Consider the following 15,050-nt stretch of genomic DNA (forward strand, 5'->3'; position numbering starts at 1 on the left):
ATTAACGTCCTTTATTTTTTCAGCTTCCCCAGCTTCTTATTTTCTCCACGTTTCGGATACATTTTTCATTTGAGGATCTCCTGACAGTCCAGAGTTTATGCATTATGAAGATAACAGGCCTCAGAGTGGAAAACCATGAAGTGCCCTACATTATGTAGGTGACGGCTTGAATGGGGACGATTGTCCGAGCTGTTTGAAGAATGTCAGGGCGCCGCGTTGGAGATAACCTCATTACTGTATGTATGTCCCTCTGTGCCCGAGGCGTCTCACCTCTCAGAGAACTCCTGGGTCTGAAGGTGTTTTGAGTTATTTTTGCTCAGGTGTGACATTAAAGGACATGAAAAGCCTCTTTCCTTCTTCGTCTCTCTCTTTGGGAGAAACCTTAGACATATAGGAGAGAAGAGATGTTATCAGATTTAGACGTATACCTTTTGTCTATCTCCAGCAGGAAGGTGACTATTCTCACAGTTCAAGTTTAGCCATTCATCTCGGTGTTGTTTATTAGATGCACACAGGTGAAGAGACATGAGAACTGACAAAGAAGGGGTGTGACTCCAACTGTCATATACCCCAGGTAGTGACATCACAATCATGTGCCACACAGCGCTACCCAATGAACACAGTAGTAGTCGCAGCTACTTATATAAACAATAGAGAGGCGAAGTCCCTCCCTTTCCGGGGGACCACCATAGGACCTTATTTTGGAAAAAGTATGTATTGAAGTCAATGGCTAGAGAAAGATTATCTTTCGGTCCCGTTTGAATTGTGCCACGAATTACACATATGGTGTTTGTCAATTTAAAAGCTAATTTTGCAAGTGAAAAAAATAAAAATGTGTCTTAAAAATGTGAAGTAACACTTTTTTTTGTGAAACCGCTCAATGAACTACATCTCCCGTCTCGCACCACACACCAAGACGGCCGTCACGTTGGAACATTTCACTTCTTTGTTTCAGAATGAGGTGAAAAGTATTAAAAGAGGTGAAAATCACTCCAAGTCTGGGCGTGTTAAGAGCTGTATACACAAAAGGGGAGTTAGTCGGTTCCGTAAGAGCCAGCATGCGGGACCAGGATTCTGGGATTTGTAGTCTTTTACGACAAACTGTGACTTTTTTGACATGGAAATTATTTTTTAAGATTGACAAACATCATATGTGTAATTCGTGGCACAAAACGGGATTGAAAGATAATCTTTCTCTCCCCATTGACTTCAATACAAAATGTTTCCGAAATAAGGTCTCCACTGTAACACCCCTTTTTTAATTGTTGAAGAATAAATGCAATCGCCAGAAGTAAATTGCTAACAAAATTATAAATGTCACCACCGCTAAGCTAAAGGCGGCTAATGTTGAGCGGGATGAAGTTTATTCGTCTCGTTTTAGACACTTGTTAGCAACCGCTGTTTTTAAGAAAAATGTAAGCTTCAGACATTCATCAGTGTAAACCAGAACAAAACGTTTACCTTACGATAAAAAACATTCAAAAAACCATTGACTTTGAGACAAGGGAACCCAGAATTGCAAAAATGCTAACTAATTTCCAGGTTTAAGAGTTAGATGAGAAGATTGATACCACTCATGTCTGTACTTTAAATGTAGCTACAGCTAACAGCCGGCTAGCTTTACTTAGCTTAACTAACCTATCAAGCAAGGAAACAGCTAGCATGGCTCTTTGCAAAGGTTACAAAATCTATCACCTCCAAATGAACATATGTTAAATCTTATTTGTTTACTACAGTCTAGCTTTTTCACCCTCTTAAAGGCTACATGCTAAGCTAACCAGCTCCTGGCTCGTTTTGTATTTACCATATTAAAAGAAGAGTTGTATCCCTATCTGCAAGAAAGTAAATAAGCGTCCCCAAAAGGTTGATCAAATATTTTAAGATGAACAATTTACTGCAGTGGCATTTTGCTGTCATTTGCTTCATGTCAGTTTAAAGTAAATGAAATAAAGAGTAAATGATAGTAGGCTACATTATAAACATCATAACACAAGTGTCTATTGAAGCTGTACTCCTGAAAAATGAGACCCTGATGACACTTTGATCTGTTTAAAACTCACACTTTAAAATCATATTAATGAGCTATGAAACTGCATCATTTCAGAAACATTTTTGCTCTTACTATCACTTCTATTTAATCTTGTGACTTCCTCCTTCTGTTTTTTTATACCAGTCACTTTCCTCCGAACCAACAGCAAAGCATTTCTTCAGAAAACACATCATGCAGACTATTTTAGACTGAACTCCCATGTGACTGCACACTGTGAAACATCAGGAGGGTGTCAACAGAAGATGATTGCATACAGACACTGCATATATGTTTTTATATATATCTATTGTAACATGACATATTTTACGGATCATACGAAATAAATCTAGTTTGTGACAGAAATGGATGCACCTAAATGTGGTCGTTTTCTGGGAGCCTAATTTAGATTTTTGCAACATATGTGCATATCACTTAATGCTTCAAAAAGCTGCCTGGTTTCAGGATCATTATCTTTAGCTTGATATGTCAATAATAGATCTGAAGGTTAACCAGGATTGGAGCAAATGTTTTCAGCAGTCAATGTGTTATTCCTGATGCTATGGATATTCATTGCTTTATCTATGAAAATGTGACCAACACTATGCTCCAAAACTTGCTTATTTGTCAGTAAATGCCACATTTTATTCAATTATGTGAACTTAAAGGCGGGGTAGGTAATTTTGGAGAAACCAGCTCGAGTGTGCTAGAAAAAAAAAAATACACAGCCACTTCCTCACAGAGCCCCTCCTCCAACACACACGAACGCGCACATGACCAATGAGTGCACGAGATAAGTTTGTGCAATGTGCACAGATGGAAAGCTGACAGGCAGGTAGGCCATCCAGTTACTTTAGCCGGGCCGGCTCAGATGATTGGTCGTGCTTTTTACAGCGCCACGGCTTCCACAGATGACATTTGTTTATGGATTTTTTGTCAAAGCACTTAAGATATTCATTGCTATCGGGATGTTAAGAGCATTCCATGGAATATAACAACAGGCGTATCTCGAGCCGGTTTCTCAAACTTACCTATCCCACCTTTAAGTTACATTTTTTTGTAAATATGTCATATGATTTGGGTCTGTGCCCATCATCAGATCTTCATAAAACATTTGTTCACATCTATCTCTTGTTGCTATTTCTGCTGCATCCTATTTGCATGGAAGTAGATAAAAAAAGCTTTGGATCAGAGCTCCTTTGTACCTGTCAAAGCAGGAAGCGACCACATCCAGTCTGTCGACTTTAAAAAGCTCTGAACAGAACAGATCTGAGACAACAAAACAAAACACTTCCACAGACGTTTGATAATCGTATGATCTGTGTTAACTCAAACATGAAACATGATAAATACTGTTATGTGCATTGTACACTTTTCTACAATGTGTTGCACCTTTTCGTTGTTCACTTATTTCTTTATATTGTTATTACTTTTTTCCTACCATTGATGTGTACATTTTGGATTATTTTGTAACATTTGCTTGCCTCTCTATTGAGTATGTTAGTCTAGTAACATAATGTTTGACTTTGTTTCTGCACTGTCCTTTTGTTTGTTCTGTAAAACAGTTGATTTCCCAGCTGTTAGATTTATAAAGGATCTCTGAAGCATTAGGAGCAGGTTTAATCCCTTCTTTCAGAACTGGAGTCAACCCTCCCGATTTTCGCGGGGGACTCCCGATTTCATTGCCCTCTCCCGGTTTCCTCCCGGGGTCATATTTCTCCCGCATTTCTCCCGATTTCTGACCAAATCAGATTTACACACGACTGTTTCCACTCGGACTTTAGTACACCTACACCATTGTTTGGTTTCCATGGTAACACGTCTCTTTAGTAGCGCGCGCAACTCAAAGTCTGAGAGGGTGAGGACAATATTCACAGAAAACAGAACAATAATTGACAACTACTCTACTCTCTGCTCACTCCTTTCCTGTAAAATACAGGTCCAGCCCACATGTATGCTCCATCAAGGACGGTGCTACAGGCCGCAAGGCAGTGCACTTAGAACTACAATAAGCATGTAAATGTTAATCTAACAGCTCCGGCGATCCACTAGCACCCCCCCAATTTTGCATTTTGAAATGCTCCCGATTTCTGAGGTCTAAAGGTTGGCAAGTATGAGTACATTACATGTCACTTTTATCCAAAGCGTCTTACATACTCAATACTGTGGACAATCCCCACAGGAGCAATTTGGGGTGAAGTGTCTTGCCCAGGGACACAACGACATGCTGACTGCAGTGGGGTTTGAACACCCGAACACCAACGCACTACCCACTGCGTGTGTGAGTAATTTTTTTGAATGTCTTTGCCTGTGCAGGGACAAGATAAATATGACTTCATCCTGCAGGGATCCACAAGTTAAATGTAATCTGTATTTACAGCTTCTGTCCAGCAGAGAGCGCTGCAGCTCAGAAAACATCCTGAGACTATGAGCAAGTTACAGCAGTTCAGGTTCAAACCGACTCAAGTGAAGACTATTTGTATAACAGATCAGAAGTCAGTGTCTTTATTGAGCTAAACACCTGTGTGAGAGAGCCTAAGAGAATGAAAGAAAGAAGCACGGTTTAAGAAAAAGACGTGTGGCGTAGTGGGTTGTCCGTTGGTGTTTGGATCAGGGGGTCACAGGTTCTAACCCCACTGCAGTCAGCATGTCGTTGTGTCCCTGAGACACATTGCGCCTTTGAGAATTGCCCACAGTATTGAGTATGAAAGTCGCTTTGGATAAAAGCGTCTAACAAGTGACATGTAATGTAAAAGTCTGTTTTTATGTTTGCATCGTTTTTGAAAGTGCAGCACGTTTCTCCTATTGGAAGTGTGAGCCACCGTAGATAATACACAGAAAATAAGAATAGTTCAAACATTAGAATACAAAAGTTAATGTTACACTAATTTTGCACCACTATTGCTCCACGTACTCTGACAGAGGCGGGAAGTAACTAAGTAGATTTACTCAAGTACCTCAGTTAAATGTTGAGGTATTTGTACTATTTTTGAGTATTTCCTCTTTATGCTACTTTTTACTTCTACTCCACTACATGTATTTAATAGCTTTACTTTACATATTTGGATTAATGATGTGAAATATAATCATCACTTAAATCAGACTTCTGGAGTAAATTCACAAGCTACCCTGCAGTATACAAAGTCCTTCAAACTAGCTGCACCTTTACCAGCTTTGAGAACACTTTCATGATCAATCATTATAAAACATATCATATATATTATTCTGAAATGGACCAATCTGCACAATGACAACTTTTAATTTGTTGTACTTTAAGTATATTTTGATGCTTATACTTTTCGACTTGAGTAACATTTTGAATGCAGGACTTTTACTTGTAACAGAGTATTCCTACACTCTGGTACTTCGACTTTTACTCAAGTACAAGATCGGAGTACTTCTCCCACCTCTGCCCTCTGAACACAGGGTACATTTAAAGTGTTTTATGTCACATGACGTTCTTTAAAGAATGATCCTTACAAATAAACGTTGAAGTAAGAAAGACTATAGCAAACCTATTTTCCCTCAATTCTTAAAAACAGAAAAGAAACCCACATTTTGTTCTAGCTTCTTTTGGCTTCCGTACCATACATGGTTTCTATCTTATCATGGTGCTCTTGGTGTTATGGAGGTCAAAGTGTGTGTACATATAACTATGAATGTCTGGGTGTTTTTATGCCTGTGTGTATAAAAACCTGTGTGCTAATTCTGGATGTGGCTGCAGGGGAAGAGAGTCTCTGGTGTGTGACGGAGAAACTGATCATTAGTCATGCTGCTCCACATACTGTAAGAGAGGAAGGGAGGAGAGAGATGGAGGAGATAGAGGAAGGTGAAACACTATGACTGTGTTTTAATGCTTTAAAGGTCAATACTCTTCAATTTCACTGTGATGTCTCATTATGAGAAAACCTTTACTGATGTTTGTCCTCTTTCCTGTTCCGTCATGCTTCCTAAAATAATTACTGTATATTACTTGAATAACTATGTGAGTTTAAACAAACTTTTTCCATAAATCTTATTCACTTCGTGCCAAGAAGCAAAACAGCCAATCTTTTTAAGTATAGGCTTGTTTGTTTTTCTAAATAAGGGCTGCTTATTGATGTGAAAAGGCTCCATGTCATTAAAATGGTTCCTCTTTTTCTTTACTGTCTCTGTGGTGTTGATGAAACCCTATTAGGGAAGCAAGTAAGAAAACATGAAACGAGACGCTGCAGCACAGTCAGTGTGAGAAAAATAATGACATTTTCCAAACTTTAAACCACGTGTGTCAAATTCAAGGCCCGGGAGTCAAATCAGGCCCGTCGTAGATTTAATTTCGGCTCGCAGGATAATTTCTAATTACTGTTAGATCTGGCCCGCCGGTATATTGCACGCACACCTTTACTCCATCCTGAGGGGGGTCTCCTCAGCTCAGAGCCTGAGCCCAAACATTGATGACCTTGCACCCAAGATGAGATGCCAAGTATCTGAACTAGCATCACAGAGCAGCACACTGAGTTTACATGGATGTTTCCTTCTGCACTTTCTCTCACGACAACAGGGCATGTTTGGTTTGTTCTTTGAGGGAAATAGTTTTGTTGAAGCTGTTGTTGGCCTGTGGGAAAATGTAATCATAAGAAATGACTGCAGATAGAGCCATAAGAAATTAATGCAACTGATTGTTTAATGTTTAATGTTGTTTTTATAGGCCATCATTTAAGCTTTGTTAGTTCCAGGTTTAATATGTGCAATAAGTTCATTTCAATAAGTTTTGCAATAAACATTGAACCTCGACAAGTACCCTTTTTTTTTATTTTGGCCCACTGTGTATTTGAGTTTGACACCCCTGCTTTAAAGCATGTAAACATGTCACAGTAGAGACACAACATATAAATATGAACCTGGAGATTAGCGTGATAGTGCCTCTTATATATATTGGGTCTGTTTGTGCAGCCCTCTGCTGCAGACCTGTGATTTGAGGTTATATAAGTAAAGTTGTCTTGACTTAGATTAGAGCAAAAGTGAGGAAGAGAGAGAAAAATAAATACAGGTTATGAGCAAGGCCGGATTAGTACCTCCAGGAGCCCCTGGGCACTGATCAATCATGCCCCCCCCCCCCCCCCCCCCCCCAACCCACATTCCAACAAGTAGCACCACGCCTACCCAATCCTACCAACATGACAAATATTTAGAATTTTCAGTCAATCTGGCATGTCAAATCGCACACCTATTTGTCAAAAGCAGGGACGGAGCCACATAGTTCAACCAAAGTAGGTCTAGCCTTTTGCCCTTTCTGTCAAAAATCACAAGACAAAGATACAAGGGATAAGATCTCAACACAGTGTATGGCTCAAGAACAGGGGCGGACTGGCCATCTGTAGAATCTGGAGAACCACAGAACGGCCGGTCGTCAAGGGCCGTTGACGGCCGGCCGGCCCTTTAAACATTTTTTGTTTAACGTCATCATTTAAGTTGCGCTGATGGCCGACAGAGGGCGACAGCGGCCGCTAATGCAGTTGTGTGGTTCTTATCTGTCAAATAATCACACACAGAAAAAAGACCGGCCACACGAAGAGAAGGGATTAGACGCCGCGGCAGAGACAGGGAGAATGAACAAAACTTGGATAAAAATCAAAGAAAACGAAAAGAAAAAGGTGGGGCCGAGAAGGCAAGAGAAAAAAAGGTGAAGTCACTCACAGGTGAAGCATATACATGTCGCAAATTGACAGACCTTTTTGGCAGCAGCGCTGCTACAAGCTCTATCAGCAGCAGCTTAGAACAAGTGCAAGATGATGAAGAGAACAATGAGGGTTTGAGTTCAGATAGCCAGCCTCCTGCGTTCATGATGAGGGAGAGAGTTGAGCTGGTGGAAGAACCAGCTCAACTGGAACATACAAGTGCAGGGCAAGAGGTGGGTGAGAATTATCCCTTGAACTCAGTGGCGTTTTCTCCTGGAGGCCAAGGGAAGCCAGGCTTCCCCTGTTTTTTTGGATTGTAGTTATAATTTTAATAAATAAATAAAAACACTTCGTTTAGTTTCGGTAATTATTCTGCCGGCCCATCTCTCCCCCATTCTCATTGAGTATTTTACAAAGAGTGAAACAGCGCCCCTCTAGATGTTATGATGAAACAGTAGATGGCACTCTCTGTTGCGAAAGGAGACTAGCCGAAAGTGGCTTCTCTTGGTGAAAAAAATTGAGGGATTGACTGATCAGAGGAGGCCCACGTCATGCCTCACAATCCAATCAAATCGCATCAACTTCAGTTCGTACTGTAACTGTCATCACCGCCTTTAGAAAGCAGCAAGCAAGTGCAATTATAGAAGGTGGAGATTTGGAGTATTTCATCAAAAATCATTTTACTAAACTTCCGCTACAACAGCAACTAAAAATGAAATCTGATGACAGGCCAATGCCCAAACTGGAGCTGTGTACAGAGAGGAAAAAAGGAGCGAATCGGACGTAAAACTTTAAATAATAAACAGCGGATTTCTAACATTTGACATTTCATGTGGCCGGACTGGGTCAGTTTCCAGGGCTGAATTTTAGTCCCAGTCCGCCCCTGCTCAAGAAGACCTAGGTAATATCAATCAAAACCTCAGAACAGCACCTAACTTAATGCCAAAATATGACTGGCTGGCCGTACAAGTACACGAGGAGTTATATTAGTCACAAACATTGAGAGTTACAAAAGTAAAATATGTAGTGAAATTGTGTGGTTGCTCAAGGGTGGGGCTGTGATACGGCTATACACCGCCGCCGTGCAGTAATAAAGTTGAGCGCATACATAGTGAGACCTACAGTAATTTGACGCTATGGAAAAGCTGTGTTATTTATGGCAAAGAGTGAGTGTCATTTAAAACAATGTATGATGAGTGAGGTTGTGCCCGAAAAAAAAAAAATATATATATACCGTTATATATATTTTTTTTATCTTGTCACTGAGGGCCCTCTTTGCTCAAGGGCCCCTGGGCACTTGCCCAGGTTGCCCATATGGTTAATCCGGCCTTGGTTATGAGACAGAGGGTTAAGAAGGAGAACGCAAACACATTTAAAAAGGTGAAGGAGGAAGAAGAAGGGCTGAAAGAGAGAGATGGAGAAAATTGGTGAAACATGAGGAACTGAAGGAATGACAAGAGAGAGTATGGAGAGGTGATGGATGATATGGGGGTAAGAAAACAGAGAACAGGGGATTGGCCATGAGAACAGACAATGGGATCCTGATAAGTGACACGATGTTCAGATACGTCTCGTAAGTAGGATGGATAGAGGACGATAAACACAGCCTGTCCCTGCGTACAACAAATAAAAATGAAATATGACGGAGAGCTTCCCGGGCGGTGGGGAGACGTCTCCTGCAGCTAGCCTCGAGCTGTATAGATATATAAACATTAGTATTGAGTAGAAATGTGCAAAAGAGATAACATTAAATTGAATATTGCAATAAAAGGATTACAAATAAATACAAAAATGTCCATAAGCATAAGAAATGAAAGTCAAAGTTTGCAATAAAACATTCAATTAAAATAATGTATATATAAACACAAGTAAGTGGAAGTAAAAATATGCAATTAAAAGATAAAATAAAATACAAATATTTATAGAAACATGAGAAAATAACAGGCGATAAAAGGTTTAAATAAATAATGCTAAACTAAACATACAAAGTTAAAATTAAAATGTGCAATAAAAATATAAAATAGAATACATTTCAATATTTAAAGAAAAATAAGAAGAAATATTCAAAATGTGCACTAAAAGAATACATAAAATTAGCTATAAATGAATAAATGATAACATAATCTTCACTGGAAATATGTTATAATCTGTTATAAGCCACGAGTAATGTAATGTGTGCAGAGCTTCCCGTCAGGCTGTGGTCAAAACAACTTCCACATCATCAGAGAAAGCAGCCCGTGTCCTGTTAGGCAAAACCCAGGGGAAAGTCCACAAAGCTGCGGCCTCACAAAGCTGATTACTGTGGGCGACGGGTAACAAAAGAAAGCAGACCAGAGGAGCATATCAACGTTTTAATCAACTCTTTTGTCGTCTGGATTCTGGAAAAAGTGACGAGTAAAGTGTTTAGAGGGATTTTAAAACTAAATCATGTCTCTCTTCAGGAGCTGCTATTCTTCAGCTGTCAGGTATTCAGTGGGCATCACCGTGTATTCACAGCTACAATCAAATTCATTCACACTGTCACTCCTGTCTAAATACTCACACTGGCATCTGTGTGTGTGCTTGACAGGCATAAAGAGAGAGTGTGAAAGAGAGAGAGAAGCAAACATGCCAGGGAATACAAAGACTGTGATGTTTCATTCATTGCGTTGTCAGTATGAATAATAGATAGCTGATTGATATGCAGTACATCACACACACATACAAACACACTTCCATGTGTGTGTGATCGCACTCTGAACTAATATTTGTAAGGCTCGGTTGTCATTTCACATTCAAATTCATCACAAGAGGCAAAAGATCAAAAGCCAGACACAAACATACACTCACACAAATACAAGCGCGCGCTGACACACACACACACACACACACACACACACACACACACACACACACACACACACACACACACACACACACACACACACACACACACACACACACACACACACACACTTCATACAAAAGGTAAATAGAAAGAAGTCCAATGTCAGTGGTTCACAACTTTAAAAAGTGTTTTTCTCCCCAAAATATAAAAAAAGCCAATGGGATTATTCCATTTCATTTGGGAAAAGTGAGGAAAATAAACTATGTGGCAAACATGCATTTATGATACTAATATTTTCAGCAGGATAATCTCATATTAACTCCACTTTGTGATTTTTGAAGCGTAAATGCAATCACAAGAAGTAAAATGCTAACGCTAAGCTAACAGCGGCTAATGTTTGACATGATGGTGTTTAAAAGACTCATTCAGAAATTTGTTAGCAACCACTTGCTTTTAAAACACATAGAAGCTTTAGACGTTCACCTGTCGGATTTTTATTAATGGATTTTACGTTGTAGAACAAAATAGACAGGGAACCAGAAGTGCTAAAAAGCATTCTATTTTCCAGATTCAGGACTCATTATTGCACCACACTATGACTCAAAGATGTTTCAGTTGTCTCCATGTTGATTGCACAAGCAAGGAGGAAAACAGAGGGAAAAAATACACAAGTAATTTGAGTCTGATGTGAGAATAAAAGAAAGAAAGTCTGATAGAACGAGGGAATGAGGAGAAAGTTGTGTTAGCACAGAAAACTCTTTTTATCTCTCTTTTTAGAGTTGAAGGACAAACAGTGTTATGAAAGTTTGAGAGCAGACAGAACAACAAGCCTCACAAACTGCTTGTGCTCAGTCTGCATTTGAACGCCCTCATACCTGTCTCCTGGGAAACCGGTGTGCACACACACACACAAAAACAAACACACACACACATTCCTGTTCTTCTATCTTTGTGATCATTGACATGCATTACCTAGCCCGAAACTTAACCAACACAAATAAATACCTTACCCTGACTTAAAGTGGCCCTATTAGGCTTTTCCCTTTCCTGTAGTGTGTAGTGCTTTTGTGCATGTAAACCGTCTGCAAAGGCTAAAATCCATAAGTTCCCTCCAAAGGGGAGTTTCTCTCCCACAAACTACCTGAAATGCCTCCATTGGACTCCTTTGTTTACTCCTGTAACATAGTGACAACACTATTTGAAACTCGTGCTTCTATTGGCTAGTGCTGAAATAAATTGACTTTGACATTGAACGCTAAAAGGCGGGACATCTCTAAGCGGTGACCAATCACAGCAGAGCCGACCAGCTAACCAATCAGAGCAGACTGGGCTCTGGTTTCAGACAGAGGGTAAAAAGAGGTGCTGCAGCACAGGCAGTATGAGAAAAATAAAGAGCTTTCTGAACATTAAAGCATGGAGACATGTCCCAATAGAGACAAGAAATACAAACATGAAGCTGAAAATTAGCAGAATATGTTGTCTTTAAATCTCAACTCTCAAATAGCCCTTTGGAGAAACAAGGATTGGTCAAAATATCCTAAATTTCTAAAAATATCTTCACTTTGTCAATTTAATTGACTTGTCCTCATCATGCACCAAGAACAAGAACACACACACAGATGCCTGAAAGAGCTGAGGAGTGAAGCAACGACAGAAAGAGAGGTGGGGCAATGAGTTCACACACTCCCATACACACACTCCCATACACACACACAATTGCATCTCTACTCCTCCACTCTCTGTGTTTAGGCTGCATTGAAACTTCAGCCAATAGAATGCCTCTGTTCTTGTGATGTCGACCAATCAGAACGCTGCATGCTGACACACCCACAAGAGGGTGCGTGAGGCGCTGCTGAGGTAGGATGGAGAATGTGTGTGCCAGAGTATGTGAGGATGTGTGTGTGTGTGTTCGCGTGTGTGTGTGTGTTCGCGTGTGTGTGTGTGTGTGTGTGTCAGTCAGTTAGAGGAAGCTCCCAGCAGGTTCTGATGTTTTGCTGATGTTGGTCCTTTGGGAGAAGCAGAGAGGCGGCCGAACCCCTGACTGCTGCTCTCACCGTGAAACAGGAACACACACTCAGTTCATGTCAGCAAAGATTTGATTACACGTGGGCACACAGGAATTCAAGACACACACACACGCACACGCACACACGCCAGCTCTTTGAGGGCAGTCATGAACGGTCAGCATGGAAAATGTGTCTCCCGCGGTCAGCTCTGCAGCAGAGGAAGCTGAACTTTCCTCCATTTTATCACAACCAGCAGCTTCATTACTGGGCTGCCAAAATGGAGGCCTGATGGAGTCCAGTGATGATTAAAGGGGCAGATCACACAAACTGAACCCAGGCACAACAGCACAGGAAACACAAACATGAGAGCAGCTCATTAAGGTGAGCGAGCAGCTTCTTCAGGCAGTGAAAGCAGCAGCAGACGAGGAGATGGAGGAGGAATATCAACAAGGAGGAATCAGCTGAATATCTGGCTGTTCTTCACTGTTTGTAGTGGAAAAGTAAAGCTCTCTTATTAGAATGTAACCCATGTTATCTTGAGGGCTTCCTGTCAGGATGTCAGGTGAAGTAGGCTGGTATACAAAAAAATAATACATGGGTCAAACAAACACGTTTTTCACAAAGGAAACCGCTGACTGTGTATCGGGAAGAAAAAAGGTTACAGTGACTTATTTTAAGTACATTTTTTATCAACGTATAATTTACGTATGAACCTAGAGCAAGTAGTTGGTTAGCTTAGCTTAGCATAAAGAGTGGAAACATCTAGCAGGACTGTTAGCAAAGTTAACAAATTCCATCTAACAACCCCCTCCTAAGCTCACTAACTAAAATGCTATATATGTTTTAGTCAATTTGTACAAATCCAGTAGTTATGCTAAGCTAACACATCTGACATTAGCCTAATACGACTGGTGTCAATCTTCTCATCGGACTATTGGCAAGAAAGTAAATAAGCGCTTATCCCAAAATGTTAAATCTTTAAGTATGCAACTGCTGCTCGACTGCTAAAGAACACAACCTGCCAAAAAAAGTGGGACGACAGGATAAAGTGCAGTATTTTAGCATCAAGAGAGACTCACATAACACCAAAGGTACAGTTCCATCTGTTTATTGATTAACTATAAAATATTGAGTTACTAAAACAATTTGAAAGAAACACTGATAAACGTGGTTGCTGTCTGTAAAAAAAAAAAAAAAAAACCTTACACATACAGTATAGGGTGACAGAATATATCATGATTCAGATTCATCTCTAAAATGTATTCATTTTTTGCATTTTTACAAGATTAGACATGTGTACAAAGTATATTCTGATAGCTTTTTACTCCACTCGACAGTGAAGGATCATTTACAAAACGTAGAGGATTTTTTTAATATTTATTTTCAAAATAATCTTTTTTGTAGTCTGTAACAGGACGATAACGATACTGAAGGAACAGCAGACGAAGAACCAGCCTCCAGTCCACCTCTCTCTCTCTCTCTCTCTCTCTCTCTGTCTGTCTCCCATTCTCTCTTATAGTCTCTCTCTCTCTTTCTCTCTCTCTCTCTCTAGCAGCTAGCTCCCTGCCTTTTAGCAGTATTGCTTGCGAGGCGTGGACGATTGTTCAAAGAGGGGAAGCAAAAGGGGGAAACTAATGACAAAAACATGCAAAAAGAAATATATATACAAGAAATACAAAAATAAATCACAGCAAAAACAAACATTTTTAAAGAAAAATGTGATAAAAAGAACATCTTTACAAAGATAGTCTCTGAAAACAAATGAAAATGAAGGCGATAAGTGGGCAATAAGTGTTCATGTGTGTGTTGGACCCTGTTTGAAGGCCTAAGGCGGGGCTTTGGATGGGGATAGGGGGCGTAAATAGAGATTGGAAGGCAATAACACACACTTTTAAGGTGTGTAAGATTGTGTATCTTATCAAACACACACAGGGGAAAAAAAGTGCTTTAGCAGCTCGAGGGGTAAACAAACATTCATAACTTGTTCACTCTGCAAACACCGGCGCGACCTGTGTACCCATTACTGCTCAGATAAACCAGAGCAGATCCATTTTGTCCGACTGTCACTCAAGATGTTTTTGTCTGAAGAAATGTGTGTGTCAGCCTGAAGGAGAAGACGGGGGGATTTAGCAGATAGGATTTTTTGTCTGCCATCAATCGATTGAGTAATCTCAGAAAACACTACAATCTGTACCTTGGTAAATCTCTTTCAATACTAGCAGCAAATTAACTTTTTTCTTTACTGAAACGCGTCTATACTGGCAGACGTCTTTTTTCTTTATTACCACATTAACAACATCAACATCTTGGGATGTCACGCAAGCCTTCACAGAGTAAAATATGATATAGACTATGATAAAACAACCAAGAGATCTCAAAAGAGTAGAACATATTAAAACTATTGAATATCAACAAGACAATCTTCAATCTCCGCGGCGAAGCAGAGAGAGGGCAACGTGGCACGAGAAAAATCAACATGATAATCACAGATATATAATACGCATACAGTATGCAATATACTGTATATAGATCTT

The sequence above is a fragment of the Notothenia rossii genome (assembly GCF_949606895.1).
Source record: "Notothenia rossii genome assembly, chromosome: 8".
Taxonomy (NCBI): domain Eukaryota; kingdom Metazoa; phylum Chordata; class Actinopteri; order Perciformes; family Nototheniidae; genus Notothenia; species Notothenia rossii.